This window comes from Prionailurus viverrinus, chromosome B3 (assembly GCF_022837055.1).
Source record: "Prionailurus viverrinus isolate Anna chromosome B3, UM_Priviv_1.0, whole genome shotgun sequence".
In the NCBI taxonomy this organism is placed as follows: domain Eukaryota; kingdom Metazoa; phylum Chordata; class Mammalia; order Carnivora; family Felidae; genus Prionailurus; species Prionailurus viverrinus.
In genome coordinates, this window is record NC_062566.1 from 94954322 (window position 1) to 94972236 (window position 17915).

General features: G+C 39.2%; 1 protein-coding gene across 7 annotated transcripts in view; it reads left to right on the plus strand.

The window, feature by feature from the left end:
* FRMD6 (FERM domain containing 6) overlaps positions 1 to 17915 on the plus strand; it is a 329953-nt gene that overhangs the window by 224917 nt on the left and 87121 nt on the right. For 6 of the 7 annotated variants that reach the window (XM_047862033.1, XM_047862042.1, XM_047862039.1 and 3 more), the window contains one exon: positions 1787 to 1859. The exons of the other annotated variant lie outside the window; for it this stretch is intronic. The gene's annotated coding sequence lies outside the window, so the exon portion shown is untranslated. The remainder of the gene's footprint in view (positions 1 to 1786; positions 1860 to 17915) is intronic. 7 annotated transcript variants of the gene reach the window in all.

Genomic DNA, 17915 nt, shown 5'->3' on the forward strand with positions numbered 1-17915 from the left:
GGATGAATTTGTGTGTGTGGAGGGGGAGATGATTATATATTTTTCCCATTTAGCTGAAACTAATTCAGAAGAGCTTCAATAATTTCTGCTGTTGCGTTTTCAGAGAATAAATGACTGAAACTGAAAACAAAACCCAGAAATTCTCATTTCTAGCCCTACATTTGTCCTATGACCCTTCTGGGATTCCCCTGACTTCTTCCGTTCCGTTCCGTTCCGTTCCATTCCCTTCCCTTCCCTTTCCTTTCTTTTTTTCCCTTTCTTTTCTTTTCTTCTTCTTATATGCTGGCAAAAAAAAAAAAAAAAAATAGACAGATTTTTACCCAAGACAGGAAGCAGTACCTGAGTAACTATTCCCTGGACCCTGACTGGAATGGAATCTCCTTAGTGTCACAGGCTGCCATAGGATATGTCACTGTAACATTCAAATCTTTTTGCTCCCCAGCAGAAACCCCATCACACTGACCCATCACAGGTGTGTGTCCTCACTGTTCTTCAATGCAACATGCCCATTCTTACTTCCAGGTCTTTGTAGAATGTTCTTGTCTCTCTTCTCTGCTATCCAAACCGTGCTTTCTGTGAGGCCCACCTAGGCCTGGCTTCATTTGAGGAAGTTATACCCATTCTCATCAGCTCATAACTGCCCCTCTCTATATTCCCTTAGCATATACTGTCTAAGTCATTCTTTTTATAACTGAATTCTGTTCTTTTCTCTTTACTGAATTAGGAGCTCCTGATGAACAAGGTTCATGTCTTATTTGGGGGGAGGGGTTGTCATATCCAAGGTTTATTTAGGCATGAAGTAGGCAACTGACAGTGTTTGTTTAAGTGGCCAAAAAAAAAAAAAAATCGAATCCTTGATGATACTCCCAGATTTGGTGAAGAGCAAGATAGCATGATGGAAAGCACATGAGTTCTGAGTCAGACAGAATTTTTTAATCTCCCTTGTCCTCAGGTATTTGGTTTTTTTCCCCTGTCAATAGGAATAAGAAGACTTAACTTGCCTAGTTATCAGGATTAGAAATAAGAAATGTGAAATTCCATGTACAGCGCCTTCTATATAGGCGCTCAATAAATTGGAACTATATAGAACTTCTATATAGGCGCTATAGTTCTATATATACTATATAGAACCTATATAGTAGGTTCTCAATAAGTTGGAGTTACTATTGGTTATGAAACCGAGACCTGGAAATAATGATCCTATTTTCTGTTAATTTACCAAACAGATTAAAGAGTTTTGAGATTTCTTTTACTTAGGGAAAATAAAAATCATTGAGTGCCATCACTTGCACTCACGATCAGAGAACTCTAGAGGGAAAATGGGAAAGATTGAAGTTGCCAGGCTTGCCCGTGCAACCTCTTATCATTATTAATCTGGGGACTGGGTTGTTTTGCACAGTTAATATAGCAGCAGTCACATCTCCACAATGAAAGATTTTAAATCATATTCCTCTGTAAATCATTCATTCCATTCTCAGGATTTCTCCTCTGCTACTCTTGCCTGATGTCAGATTAAGAAGATAAACAATTCTGAAACATACCGAAGAGAGATTTTAAAGGGATTTGATATATAATGACGTGCCTTAAGTAAAAGGATGAGTTTTAGTTCCTTAAAATACATGCTTATATCCACCACATGATAATGTCACTGATCCATCATCTCATGTCTCTTCCTCAGTGGAAGTGATGCCAAAATCTTTGCATTAAATGTAAAGTGAACAAAACTGCTCCTTAATTGGCTCTGATGACCTGGTAAGCTAAATACAAATGGTCCTTTTATTTTCAGCCACTCCAGTGATTTCCAGAAAATGAAGAGTCTGAATTGTTCTGGCTGTCTGAAGCCTATAGCTAGAGCTCAGGTAAGTACCCTATAAAAGAAGAGAGTCCTGTTCAAGAGAGTCTTACAACCTTGTGAACAATTTATAAAGTGCTGAAGAGGAGCCCAGGACAGAAATGTATAGAGAACCAACTTATTGGCTATTCTTGAGTGGGTCATATGCCATGTCCCCTGTGGCTTTTCCATTTTTTTTAAAATGAGGGTGACAGTTTTTGCAAGATATTATCAGGAGGTCTGTTTAGATGTACGGTGTAGTGACTGAAGACACTGGCTTCGGAGTCAGAAAGACCTGGACTTGAATCCTGGTTATGTTACTTATCAACTGTCACTTTGAACAGAAAACCTCTGTGTTACTTTTCTCATTTGTAAAAAATGTGAGTAACTATTGCTCCTACTCGTAAGATTAAATAAGGTGCCTGGGACATCGGAATAGATCAGTTACTGTTAGCTATTATTTGTAAAATACTATAAGCTTCTTATAGAAAAGAAGCCCATATGATTCAATATCTGAATTATTCACCTGGCAGGTACAGGTTTGGGAGGGTATTTTCAATTTTTTTTAAGTAGATTTTAAATAGGCTTTTACTTTAAATAAGCACCATATGCCAAATTATGGTTTAGTTAACTCATACATTTCTGATTATTCTTGATATGACTGTAGAATGGCAACCATCAGTATTAGGAGTATATCACATTTATCTGCATGAAAACAGTGCTTCCTCTCTCTTGATAATTTTACTCTGAAATACTGGGGCTGAATGAAGTGAACAGGAGAATTATTAAATTATCAAGTTCCAAAATAGTCAAGCTTCACTATTCTTTGAGATTCTCATCCACATTCACTTTCTTCCACAATGTAAGTTGCAAATTAATAACCTTAGCTTCTCAGGTATAAGTTTGTGAATGAGACCTAGAAAGAGGTTTTATGAGTTTCATTAGTATAAGGAAAATAATGATTGAAGCATAGGGTTTTCCTTGGTTTAAACTATTACATGTAAGGGTTAAGATACTTCAGAAGGTCTAGTCAGATAGGACACCCTGGTGCACAGATGACTGAAGGACTAACAGATAGCAAAGCACAGCCCAAGGAGGTTGGAAATCAAGAAAAAGGGAGAGTGAGGGAGAGGTGAGGCAAAGAGAAACTTCTGGGCAAGATGAAAAATGGTGAGATGGCTATCTTGGGTCCAGGTCCTCAAAAGACCAGACCATACAGGCATCCTACTGTCTCCATTCCTGCTATTGATAAACAGAAGTAGCTCTGGAATGCTCATCTCTCTCCTGTGGCTACCATCACCCAATCCTGCTTCTCCCCTTGCTCACCACCCCATTCCTTACCCAGTTGGAAAGTTGGAGCTTTGGAGTTGTTTATAATCAAAGTCATGAAATAATAATATTTGAGCTTAAAATTTTTTTTAATATTTTATTTGTTTTTGAGAGAGAGAGAGAGAGAGAGAGAGAGAGAGTGTGTGTGTGTGTGTGTGTGTGTGTATGTGTGTGAGCAGGGGAGGGGCAGAGAGAGGAGACCAGACTCTGAAGCAGGCTCCAGGCTCCAAGCTGTCAGCACAGAGCCCCATGCGGGGCCCATGAACCATGGGATCATGACCTGAGGTGAAGTCGGCTGCATAACCAACGGAGCCACCCAGGCGCCCCAATATTTGAGCTTAAAGACAGATGTGGGACTGTTTCCAAGAATACAGCCTGATGATGATATCCTCTACAATCTCTGACTGTTACTGTTGATGTGGAGATCATCTCATTAACTGCATAATGATAAATTTTTTTAAACAACTTTATTGAGGTATAATTGACATATTATAAAATCTATTTTAGGTGCATCTATAATTTCATGACTTTTTAATAAACTTAGAGTTATTTAATCATCACCACAATCCACTTTGAGGACATTTCCAACATCTCTCCAAAATCTTTTATCTCTGTTTTCAGTTAATCCCTATTTCTACACCTGACCCCAGGTGACTACCAATATCTTCTCTGTCTCTATAGATTTGCCTTTTCTAGACATTTAAATGGAATCATCCAGTAGGTCTTTTGCATCTGACTTCTTTCACTTAACATAATGTTTTTGAATTTTATACTTGTTGCAGTCGTTTGTTCCTTTTTACTGCTGAATACTATTCCACCATCCATGTACCAAATGATAGACATTTGGATTGTTTCTAGTATTTTGCTACTATAAATAATGCTGCTATGAACAGTCACATACATGCCTTTGTGTGGATATTTGTTTTCATTTCTCTGGGGTAGATTCCTAAGAACAAAATTGCTGGGTGAGGTGGTAGGTTTAACTTCTTAAGAAACCACCAAATTATTTTTCAAACTGAAAAATATATTTTACCCACCTGTGAGCAACATAAGAGGATTCCGGTTTCTCCACATCCTTGTCAACACTTGCTGTTGTCAGTCACTTCAATTATGCTCATACAGTAGGATCACAAACATTCCTCATGGACCAGAGTCTCCTTACTACTTGAAACAGGCCCTTTGATGTCTATACAAGAAGAAAAGGAATGCTTAGTTTCCATTACTTGTTTTGGCCAATTAGAATAAGTTAAAAACAAAAGCAAATACCTAGTACTTGATGTGGGCAGGAGTAGAGGCTCCGTGCTCACCTGTATTCTTCCTCCAGCTACCTGGACAGCTGCTTCTCCAATAGATTCTCATCTGCTCCGACAAATTGAAGCAGATCCCTTTAGGATAAGCCTTTCATGGTGCTACATCCTGGTATCATGTCAAAGAAAATCCCACACATTCAGGGAAGTCATGTATTCTTGATTTTCTTCCTGAAATGATGGGATCGAGTGATAAATAATGCAAGCAGAGGAAAAGAAAAGAAAGCAAAGAGCTCAACATCTGCCAATTGCCCACATACTGGATATGAGATGAGTATTTTCATATTTTTCACATGGTGAAATTCTCATAATCCTTGAGGTAATTTTACAATCACCATTTCACAGGTGAAGAGAGGTTAGGTAAATAGCATAAGGACACACACTTAGTAAGTGAAGCTGGGTTTTAAGCCCAGGTCACCTAGTTGGAATCCAATCTGATTTCACTGTGCCAACTGAGAGGAAAAAAACAAAGGATGAAAATTCTGATGAGCAGGGGAAAAGTTAATGTAAATGCTAACTAATGAGAAAATATAACAATGAGATTTACAGTGGTCAATTATTATAACTACATTGTACAGCCAATAATTATCTTGTGGTCCAGGCCTTATTTCTGTAGTTGGGTGCCATACACACACACACACACACACACACACACACACACAAAGTTCAAACCTTGGGAAGGAGGAATCAATCTCACAGCTTCAGGAGGAATGGGGAGAAATGGTGTTCTAGTTTATTGAATAGGCATTTTGATTTTTCCCCCAGCTGAGAAAAGATTGTTCATCCCAAGTACTTGCCCAGATAGTGCAGCGAAAATCCACAGAGACATTTTTACCACCCAGAGTGAGGAACTAAGAAGTTCCAGAATTAAACTGGTACATTTTTTGAGTAATAGTTCTGCTTCCCTCGGGTGAGTGGAATCTTTACTGATGTCATTGCCACCCACCACCACCTGGCATCCCTGCATGGTGGCGGTCACAGCAGTGTATAGATGGAGAGGAGCAGTTAGAAGATGCTACAGGGCGCTTGGAGGAACTCTCTCTCTCTCAAGACGACAAAAACATACATTTACAGCTTTCAGAGTGGTGGCCTCCTTAATCTTTGTCTTTAGGAATATTTGATTTATGTGTTTCTTACTTCATTTGTTTTTCATATATGTTTATGTGATCACCATGAAAGAAAAAGTGAGAACTCATCTTTATGATGCCTAGTTTCTTTTTTTTTTTTAATTTTTTTTAACGTTTATTTATTTTTGAGACAGAGAGAGACAGAGCATGAACAGGGGAGTGGCAGAGAGAGAGGGAGACACAGAATCTGAAACAGGCTCCAGGCTCTGAGCTGTCAGCACAGAGCCTGATGCAGGGCTCGAACTCACAGACCGTGAGACTATGACCTGAGCCGAAGTCAGATGCTTAACTGACCAAGCCACCCAGCACCCCTATGATGCCTAGTTTCAACGGAAATGTCGCTATTTCCTAAAGTTCTTCTATTCCTTAGAGCACCAAATTAGAGGTTGTTCAGGCAAGGGTTAGAAATGTGGTAAAAGGGACAGGGGATGGGAGATGAGAATATGAGTGATACATTCTGAAATTACTTTTTCTCTAGCAACAGCCAACACAGGTAATTGGGGATTATTTTAATTTTTACCAATTAAGTTCTTCAAATTTTAAGGCTTTAAGTTACATCCTAACTGGCAGCATTTTGTTACTGGGCTCATATCATGTACTTAATAGCACTTATCTTTCAGTGGGATTAAAACTAAGAGTGAGAGGAAAACTAACAAATGTGATTATTAAAGTGCTCTGCCAGAACAGATGGTTATTGGTGTACCTAATCAAAGCAGTAATAATTGTAGCAAAGATCAGTGCACTTCTCAAACTATGTTCCAAAAGATGTTAATAGGGGATCTGTGGGGAAAAGAGACCCGACTCCATAATCAGATAAGTTTGGGAAACACAGAGTAAAGTTTGTGTAATACCAAAGAGCCTTTAATATGTTAAATGTACATCATGAGCCTCCAAGAGGGGCATGTTGCACAGAGTATTTCCTGAACTGCTTGAATTGAAAAGAAAACCTTTTTTTTAAGTGTAGTTGACACACAATGTTATATTACTTTCAAGTGTACAACATGGTGATTCCTCAAGTTTATACGCTGAGAAGAAAAACTTAATCACGGGAACATTTTGTAAAACATTTTGGGGAAAGACAGGAAATTTGCAATTGCTTTAGGAGTACCATTTCTTGTCTATTCAAAGTTCACACACGCGGGAACCTCTTTCCATTTCACCCACATTCCATCTCATATCGCCCATAAAAAGACCCTGACTGGTAAACCCACAGAGCGTAGAAATATGTTAAAGGAGAAATGAAATCTATGACCTTTCTAAATCTGAATTTTCTTGTAAAAGCCTAAAGGGCCAACCTGACTGAGCGCTGCTTAATGGTAGTTTCGTGTGAAATGGGAATTTTTCATTGAAAAAACAAACTAGGGGTGCCTGGGTGGCAAAGTTGGTTAGGTATCTGACTTTGGCTTAGGTCATGATCTCGCAGTTCATGACGTCAAGCCCCGCACTAACAATGTGGAGCCCACTTGGAAATATCTCTCTCTCTCCCTCTCTCTGCCCCTCCCCCACTTACACAAGCACTTTCTCTTTCTCTCTCTCTCTCTCTCAAAATAAATAAATAAACTTAAAAAAAAACCCTAACTCATATAATAATGAAATGCAATGCATGGCACTTATTTAGATCTGGATTTCAACAGACCAACTATAAGAAGACATTTTGGGGATACATAGAAAGCTTGAAGGCTAAGGAATTATTAATTTTGTTAGGTATGATAATGGTATCTGGTTATGAGCAAAATGCCAGTTTTTAAGGATGCATACTCAAGTGTTTTGTATGAAATGTTAGGATGCTAAGGATTTGCTGTAAAATCCTTTAAAAAATAGATGAAGCAAATTTGGCAAAATATTAATAACTTCAATCTGAGTAATGGGACAGGTGAGAATTTTATACAATATTTTTCTGTAGGCTTGAATATTTTGGTGTTGATGAGTTTTTTTTTAATTTCTTTTTTAACGTTTATTTATTTTTGAGACAGAGAGAGACAGAGCATGAACGGGGGAGGGGCAGAGAGAGAGGGAGACACAGAATGGGAAGCAGGCTCCAGGCTCTGAGCCATCAGCCCAGAGCCCGACGCGGGGCTCGAACTCACGGACCGCGAGATCGTGACCTGAGCTGAAGTCAGATGCTTAACCGACTGAGCCACCCAGGCACCCCTATGAGTTTTGTTTTTTTTTTTAATGCAGAATAATCAGTCAGCCCCAATCTATGAAATCAGACTCTCTGGAGACTGGTCCTAACAGTCCTCTGTTGTTTCCCTCCTCTTCTCTGTCACTCGCTCTTTTTAACAATCCTACTATCAGCGGTTTTTAGTGATGAAGGCTGAGATGCTAGCTTCCTCTGGAATGCTATAGCCTTTACACCTCGCCTAGTCATTCATGGCCTCGTATGTTGTTTTTTAAGAGCTTACAAAGCAGTGATGTAGGTGTGTGAGAGAGTTTTAATATAGCAAAAAGCCTGTTGCGCAGATATGCAGGTTAAAGCTACAGATGCTAACTAAAAGCTCAACCATCTCATTAAACAAGTAAGTGTAATGTAGCTTGTTTTTACTAAGTAGTTTTGATGTTTACTGTTTGTAATGCAAACACATAGTTGAATTAAGAATGAAAAAGTGAATAACTTGTCATAATTATAAGGTAACCATAAAATTATAATCAAAAGTAATGTTATATTTCATAAGTCAAACATATAAAAGCAAACAATATAAATAATAATAACTAATCAATTCTAATATGTGTAGCTAAAACTAAGTTGCTTAGAGAATGGCATTATGCATAATTAACCTAATAAAGTTACATATTATACTTCACATATTAAATGAGTCAACTTCAGAAGTCACAATTTGATACATCTTCTTAAAAAAATGCAGTGATGAACACAGAAATTCAGTACATGCAGAATCTATGCTATTAATCCATATCATCTGCACTTTTAAAAAAATATTTTTTATTTATTTTTGAAGGAGAGACAGAGCATGAGCAGGGGAGGGGCAGAGAGAGAGACACACACAAAGAATCAGAAGCAGGCTCCAGGCTCTGAGATGTCAGCACAGAGCCTGAGGCGGGGCTCGAACTCACGAGTCTTGAGTTCATGACCTGAGCCAAAGTCAGACACTTAACTGACTAAGCCACCCAGGTGCCTCCATATCATCTGTACTTTCAAAAATCCATATGGTCAGGGTGCCTGGGTGCCTTAGTCAGTTAAGTGTCTGATTCTTAATTTAGTCTCAGGTCATGATCTCACGGTTGGTGAGATTGAGCCCCATGTCAGCACGGAGCCTGTTTGGGTTTCTCTCTCTCCCTCTCTCTGCCCCTTCACCTGCTTGCGTGCATGCTCAGGCACTCATGTGCACTCTCTCTCTCTCAAAATAAATAAATAAACTTTAAAAAATCCGTATTGTCATACTTTGGAAATGTTATGGAAGAGGGTTTATGGAACATGCCTGAGCTTCATACCCATAGTTCATATGGTCTGTATAAAATGGATTGTGAGGGGCGCCTGGGTGGCTCAGTCGGTTGAGCATCCGACTTCAGCTCAGGTCATGATCTCACGGTCCGTGAGTTCGAGCCCCGCGTCGGGCTCTGGGCTGATGGCTCAGAGCCTGGAGCCTGCTTCCGGTTCTGTGTCTCCCTCTCTCTCTGCTCCTCCCCCGTTCATGCTCTGTCTCTCTCTCTCTATCTCAAAAATAAATAAATGTTAAAAAAAAATTTTTTTTAAATAAAATAAAATAAAATGGATTGTGAGCATAATTGGCCATGTCCTAAGCCATAACATCTATTAAATATGGGTTTTGAGCTGTTTTGGTTTTTCTAAAATACATTGAAATGAACATATAACTAGTTTTTGAAAATGCTTGTCTCAGGGCGCCTGGGTGGCGCAGTCGGTTAAGCGGCCGACTTCAGCCAGGTCACGATCTCGCAGTCCGTGGGTTCGAGTCGCGCGTTGGGCTCTGGGCTGATGGCTCAGAGCCTGGAGCCTGTTTCCGATTCTGTCTCCCTCTCTCTCTGCCCCTCCCCCGTTCATGCTCTGTCTCTCTCTGTCCCAAAAATAAATAAACGTTGAAAAAAAAATTTTTTTTGAAAATGCTTGTCTCTCACCATCAAAAATCATGGTAATGATCGTGGTGTATACCACAATTAACACTCTTCATACACCTTGGGAGACATCAGCCTCATTTGAGAACATCAAGAATATATCAGATCCTTTGCTAATAGGAAACAAAGTGAAAACATATACCTAAAGGGAAAGAACTATGTCATAATTATATTTGTATGAGCTATACCTAGCACAGTGCCTAAAACATAATAGGCATGTAATACATGTCTGAGTAAATGAATGAATGCTTATCATATCTCTGAATTAGCTCTATCCCCTATTCTCAAAACCAATTATTTGTCAAGGTAAAGGCTTTAATCAGAGCTCTTAGCCCATGAAAATTAAATTGCTGAGCCTGGCCCCTTTGTAGGAAATGTAAAACTCATGAAATTCAAGTACCCTTGGGAAATCCAAATACATTTCCATTTACCATTGTATATAATAGAGGCAAAAATAAATTCAGATAAATTTACTTAAATACATGGATATTAGCTTTTGACGTTTCTTAAAACATTTGAAAAGGAAATGGAAAATTCTCTCTCACAAATTTGGAGGCACCTTAGAGTAACAGAGAATGCAGACAGAAAGCCTGGGTTGGAATCCTGGCTTTGCTACTATTTAGCTCTTCGTACCCTGGGTAAAGCCACTTAATCTGAGCTTTAGCTTGCTCAGTTATAAAATGAAAAGGTGAGATTAAATTATCTAGGTTTCCTTCCAGCTCTAAAATTCTTTTTTTTTTTTAATTATTCTTCTCCCAGAGGCTGCTGACCAGTGCCTTGTGTTGACCAATGCCTTGTGTTAAGCTTCCTATCTTTTCCAATATTAAGTAGACAGAGGCTGGCATAGCCCTGTGCACAGACTCAGCACCGTTCTGAATTATATGAGCCCAGGTACTGGCCAGAAAAAACTTTCACATATAAGTAAAGGCTCTTTGTTTTTCATGTTTTAAACAAGTATATTTAGGAAACCGTTTAACATGCTCTCATTTCTTTTAATATTTGAAGTAAATTTTGTCAGAAGGCAGCATATCCAGCTGTTAAGAACATATTCTCTGTAGTCAGATTGTTTGGGTTTGAATCCTGGATTTAGAACTTAGGTAAGGATAGATGTGTTAACTAATCTTATTGTGGTAATCATTTTGCTATTTATGTGTATATCAAATCATCAATGTAATATGTCAATTATATCTCAATAAAGCTGGGGGAAAATAGCTCTTAGGACAAGGGACTTCTCCATGACCCAGTTACCTCATCTTTTTAAAGTGATTACAAAAAGAAAAAAAAAATAATGCTACCTACTTCACAGGCTTGTGGGAGGCATAAGAATTAAATGAAAACAAAACAAAACAAAAGCACTTAGGAGAGCGCCTGACATGTAGTAACCACCCAATAAAGCAGCTACAACTGGTCTTTTCCAAATATCCTTTATCTGGGAAAACATTGTTTTCCCTACTAAAGAACACAGTAAAACGTTTGCTGTGTACCTGTCTCTTCATTCTGACCTGTTTATGCTCACATCTGCAGAATAAACGAGGAAGGCAGCGGGGGGGGGGGGGGGGGGGGGGGGGGGAGGGGGGCGAGTCGTTGCTCGCCCACCCCTACCCTGCAGTCCTAGGCCTCTCCACAGCTAATTGAATTGCTTTAGTCAATTTGTCATATTTGCCTATAGTTGACCATTTCCCTGTGTGGCTATGTGCTGTTGGCCCATTCCGGGCAGCTATGGAGAAGCAGCCTTGTGAAATGCTGACCTGTGTTGAATATGGTCCTCAAGTCCCTGTACTGTTGCCAAGAGGCAAATGAGATGCTTTGTGGTTTAAAAACTGCGAAATGCTGTTCAAATGCCACTTTTTTATATGTGAAGTCCAATTTGAAGATCAAATCTAGAGGAAAAAGGCCATGATGTGGGAGGTGACCTCCAAAAGGACTGTCATTATTACAAGGTACGGTGATCATTTCCCAAAGGCCATGGAGTAGCTGTTCTTCTGTCCTGATTCTGCACCCAGAGAGGGAGGCCCAGAGGGGTAGGAGAGACTTCCCCCACCCAGGGGGCTGACCAAGGCAAGACAGAAGCAACATAGGGAAGAAAAGGCCAGCTTCATTCTGAACCATCTTCTCACCTGCATTACACATTTTACATGGAATAGCAGGTGTCTTTTACATTAAAAAAATAAAGTTTTGTTTTTCTTTAAGATAACTGGCAGGGGACTTTATTTGTATGGATGTGCTTCCTATTTAAGGAGAAGAATAAGCATTTTATATAGCAACCATTAAGTGAAAAATCTTTAAAAACTAATTTTACTCTATAATTGATGTGTCCCCATTTAGTATGCAAATGAATGATGTTAAATATATGTGTAATTCCCTAACTTTAGGAACATACTTTTGCAAATTTTTATTTTTAATTTTTGGAAGCACTACACATAAAAATGATACCATTGGCTAGAAATAGTTGCTGGAGGGAAAAACTGACATAAAGCAAATGGCATGTTATCAGCACCCCAGACCAGTACAATTAGCAACAACATTTTATCCTGCCCGCACACAATTGCAACGCTTGATGTATCTAAAAACAAACCTAGAGGGTATTATGCTAAGTGAAATAAGTCCGACTGAGAAAGGCAAACATCATATGATTCCACTCATATTTGGAATCGAAAACAAAACAAAACAAACAAACAAAAAAAACCCCAAATAAATGAATAAACAAAAAGCAGAACCAAACCTATAAATACAGAGAACTGATGGTTGCCAGAGGGAGAGAAGGGGCTGGAGAGTTGGGCAAAATGGGTGAAGGGGAGAGGGAGATGCAGGCTTCCAGTTCGTGAATAAGTCACGAAAATAAAAGGCAAAGCCTAAGGAATACAGTCAATGATACTGTCATAGTGATATAATGGAAAGATGGTACATACACTTGTGGTGAACATTAGTATAATATATAAACTTGTCAAATCCCTGAGTTGTACCCCTGAGACGAACATAACATTGTGCGTTAACTGTACTCAAAGAAATAAAAACAAATGTACAGGGGATGGAGAACAAGAAAAATATTTTTTCTCTGGTAATTAGCATAACAGGTCACAAAGCTAAAGAGATTTTGTTTTGAAGGAGGACTTGCAAACAGAGCAATTTTGAAAGGTGAGGATAAAGGTGAAATTCATAATACAAACTGATATGTTTATATCTTCATTAATGTCATCCATAAATCCATCTAAAACAGTTTTTCTTTTTTAAGTTGTTATTTAAATTGCAGTTAGTTCACATACAGTGTAATATCAGTTTCATATGTACAACATAGTGATCCAGGACTTCCATACATCACCCAGGGCTCATCACAGCAAGTGCACGCTTTAATCCCCATCACCTGTTTTACCCATCCCTTTACCCACCTAAAAGTTTTTTTTTTTTAATGTTTATGTATTTGAGAGAGCTCGAGCACATGCACACATGAGCAGGGGAGGGGCAGAGAGAGAAGGTCAGGGAGAATCGCAAGCAGGTTCCACGCTGTCAGTGCAGAAACTGATGTGGAGATAGAATTCACAGCCCGTGAGATTGGGACCTGAGGGCAAATCAAAAGTCGGAAGCTCAGTCAACTGAGCCACCCAGGCACCCTCCACCTAAAACAGTTTTTAATTTTTTTTTAAATGCTTCTTTGTTTTTGAGAAACAGAGACAGCATGAGCAGGGGAGGGGCAGAAAGAGAGGGAGACCCAGAATCTGAAGCAGACTCCAGGCTCCGAGCTGTCAGCACAGAGCCCGATGCGAGGCTCAAACTCCCAAACCATGAGATTATGACCCGAACCAAAGTCAGATGCTTAACCGAGTAAGCCACCCAGGTGCCCCACCCTAAAACAGTTTTTAAAAATCATCCCAATTTAAATCATCTCTCCCTAAATCCCCCAAAAAATTTGATGGGTGGCTTTTCTTGAAACTCAAGGACATTTTCTTCAAGAGTTCTCCAAGTTGAGAAGAGTAGTAGGGAAATCTTTGATTTAAGAAATAAAAAATTTGCCAAGTTCTTTCCATGGATAATGAGTCGAATGAGACAGGATAGCATGGTGCCCAAGCCTCAGTGCCAGTGGGAGCAGTAATTTGGTCTCTACCACCTCATTCAGACTGGGAGCCTCCAGCTGTGGGTGGTTCTGCATTGTTTGAATTCCTCCTGGAGGCTCAGGGTTGACAGCCACTGTTCTGGGAGCCACAGCTGACCTAGGAGGCTCATGTCGCATGCTAGATTTTACAACCTGGCTCTAGCAATGCTAAAATCATGGAGACTAAAGGCAGAGGTGATTCTAGGGACTGCCAGTTGGCTCCTCAAATGTTCCCCTGAACTGTCCACCTCTCTCCTTTATGTAGTGGTGTGGCTCAAATGAAGTCACTGGAAACTTGAAAGGAAAAAGTGGAGTTGCAGATGAATGCAGAGGGGTGTAGTTACTTACCTGAGAGCCCTGGTCATCATTCCTTTAGTCTGATCAATTTAAAACACAGGCCAATTTACAGATGGTGGAGTGGAAAGGTATCATCAAGCACTGCCCTCTGGGTGCCTTCTTGCCAAATGACCTCATGTAATTCTACCCACTGAAAACAGAGCTGCGAATTTTGTTCCCAGCCCTTCCTGTCCCACATACAGTTTGAGTGGGTCCATATCGTGGGTACTTCTGCACATTTTCTAATACCATAGCTTGCTGTCTGAAAGTCACTCTGCTAAAAAAGTGGACACCTTAGTGTTAGATTTTAAAATTTTTATCAGGGGCACTTGGATGGCTCAAGTCAGTTAAGCGTCTGCCTCTTGGTTTCGGCTCAGGTCATGATCTCACAGTTTGAATTTGAGCCCTGCATCGGACTCTGCACTGACAGTGTGGAGCCTGCTTGGGATTCTCTCTCTCCCCCTCTGTCTCTCAAAATAAATAAACTTAAAAAATATATCAAATCTGGGCATTTCCATTATTTTCATGTGACTTTTTCTATTTTGTTTTTTACAAAAAGTATTTAGAAACTCCAATACTAGTGGGCTATTTAAATTTGTGCCCTAGTTTCCTTATTTGTAAAATAGGAATTGTGATGGTATCTATCTCATAAGGTGGCTGTTATGATAGTAAACTTAAGACATTTGGCATAGTACCTAAGCCACAGTAAATGACCAATAAACAATCACCTGTCCTTATTTTAAATGCATTGTATTCCTGGAAACTACTCTTCTGAAGTTACTTGTCATTCATAGAACAAAATAGTATCTATCCACGCAACTTTGAATTTATCAATGAGGTGTCACCTTCCAAAGTCCTGAGTGAGTCAGTGCCGTGGGGATGAAATATATATGTGTTTACTAGGCAGCATCAGAAGAGCAAAGCTGTGAAATGGGAAGAAGTAGAAATTGGGTTACTTACATATTCTCTTCAGTCTCTATTCCATTTTCTCAGAGCTGCCCTTCAGCGTATTTATGGAAACATTAATTAAGACTCCGATTCATTTATACACTATTAGATTGATGTGGAAGTTTCTGGGGACTAGATGCAATTATGTTACTCAGTAAGACTGGTAGTCTCCATTGTTTTATCTTTAGCTGAATGGCTTCTTATTGACCGAATTAAAAATCATAGTTTTAGTAATTCCATTTACATCACAAAGAATCAAAAATAGGCAACCCTTCCCTAAGTTGAATGGGTTGCACTGATGTCACCATCCTTATTGTGATAAAATATTACTAATCACATCTTAACACATTTTCCCTCCACCTCCCTCCCACCTAGTTTTATTCATTGGAAGGGGATGGTGGAGTTACAGTACCTAAAGCATTTTGGGGCATCAAATTAAATATTTCTAAAGTATCTTTAATCTGGCCTCTTCATTTAAATCTTACTTTAGTATAAGCATTAACAGTGCAACTACACATATGGTCACAAATGGGTGTAGGAATGATTTGAAGAGTTTGTTGCCACTATATTGAGATTCCCAACCTTGCCATCGCTCTTAAATGGTTCTGATACATTTATAGGTTTGCAAATGACTATATAAAAGAAATCAGCTAATAAGTCTAAGTGGAAATCAGGTAATATTTGAAAATGGTGGTTAATGATATACTTCTTATAGTTATTCTTGGGTTTGCTTTCATGAAATTTGAATATATTTGAATACATACATATATCCTTTATTATAAATGCTAGTAATATGAAGAATAATGGAAGTATAGGGTTAGGAAATGGCTTTCATCAATATAAATGTGATGAATATGATTCATGCAAGTAATTGATAGCCCTAATGATCCTTTCAAAGTTTATTTCTATATATTTGGCAGTGGCTATTTGTTCAAAAGATTTGTTTATTCTATCATATGCATTTATACTACTTAAAAATAAAATTTCGTGAATTATTTAAGCAATTACAGTTATCATTCACTATAAGAGCTAATAACTAGTCAGGTCTAGTTAAATTATAAACTTTATACTTTATTAATAATATCCGTAAGACTAAAATTGCTCAAAAGTTGATTCTTCACTGATGTCAGTGAAAACCTTTAGTGTTTCCAGCTTTTTTCTTCTTTGGCCTATTGTTTAATTTGGATTGAGATAAATCTTGCTATACCTCTGTTGACAAAGAGCATGGTGTTCTACCACATTGGTAATTTTATAGCCAGAGGTAGAAATTTTGCTAAGGTAAAAAAATGCTTTTGTCAGATACAGGGATTATCCTACTTACTTTTCCCTCTCCAAGTCCCCATACACTAAAATAGGTGATGCAAGACGTCATAAAATGTGCATGAAGTGTCTTGGAGCTAAGAGAAAGACTCAGGTAAAGTTTGGGGAAGAGCAGACGGAGAAACTCAGCCCAAACAACTTCTCTGTAGGTTCCAAATGATTCTTCATCTCTAGACAGTCTTTGACAGACATTCAGCAGTCTTAGCCAGAATCCCCAAAGGGACCCTTCCCTCAACCCAACTTACAGGGCAGCTAAATGTTCTGGTCAAGTTTAGACCCATGGTTATCAACTAGGAGCAATAATTCTTTGTTTTGAGGTGCCCTGTGTTGTAGGATGGTTAGTGGCATCCCTAGCCTCTATCTACTAGACACTGGTAGCAATGACCCACTTACCCCAACCCTGACTTGTGACAACCAGAAACATCTGCAGACACTGCCAAATGTTCTTCTGGGGAAAAATCACCCTCTAGTTGAGAACTACTAGATTTTTTAAAAATTTATTTTAGAGAGAGAGTGGGGAAGGGGGCTGGGAAAGAGAGAGAGAGAGAGAGAGAGAGAGAGTGAGAGAGGATCTTAAGCAGGCTCCATGCTCAGCGTGGAGCCCAACACAGGGCTTGATCCCACGACCCTGGGATCATGACCTGAACTGACATCAAGAGTCGGATGCTCAACCAACTGAGCCACCCAGGTGCCCAGAGAACTACTAGATTAAAAGTTGCAAAATACGGGTTTAAAAAGTGCCTTGTTTTACAAATATCTCCCCCGCCCCTTACAAATGCTGAAATTCCTTTAATCAGATTGTGTCTTTCTTTTCACAATCTTAGATTATAAGGCTTAAACCACAGGTACCAGTTTGAGGTAACTTTGGTGGGAATAATTTCAGTTAAAGTGCAAATAGTCAATCAGTCAGTAATGGCCAAGGGTTAGTTTTCCAAACCTTCCTAAATCGCTGACAAAAAGTCACTGACAAGACAGTTTAGGGAGAGAGTGTGAGCTTAGAGACAGATTTCCTGAGTTTCAGATCCAGCACCTACTTTCTTTAAGATCTTAGGCATCTGTAAACCAGGGATAATGACAGTGCCTCCCTCCAAGGGCTGTTGTAAGGATTCAACAAGGTAATACTTATAAACCTTTCAGACCAGTGACCATGAGAGACGTGCTAGGCTGAGCCTTGACAGCAGCAGGGTTTTGGACTGGGATGAGGGACCTGAAGAGAGACATAAGAATCTGGACATTATGGTAAAAGGGAAAGGGAGCCAATCAGGAATGAATAAAAAGTTGACCAAGCATCTGTGTTAAGTGCTCCACTGCTACAACCGTTGTCTTGGTGACGTGACTGATCAACGCATTCGTTATTTTCTGTAGTCTTCCTTGGTGACTTTAAAGCAAAATGCAAGAAAATGGGCGACTGAGTTGACCTGTTAGGGCTGTTAAGAAAGCTGTAGTAGAAGGTCAAGGAGATATGGGGCAGACTACGGGGAAAAATAAAGTCAAAATGGTGAGCCTAGGCACTAAATTCAAAATAAAAGAAGAGAGGCCAA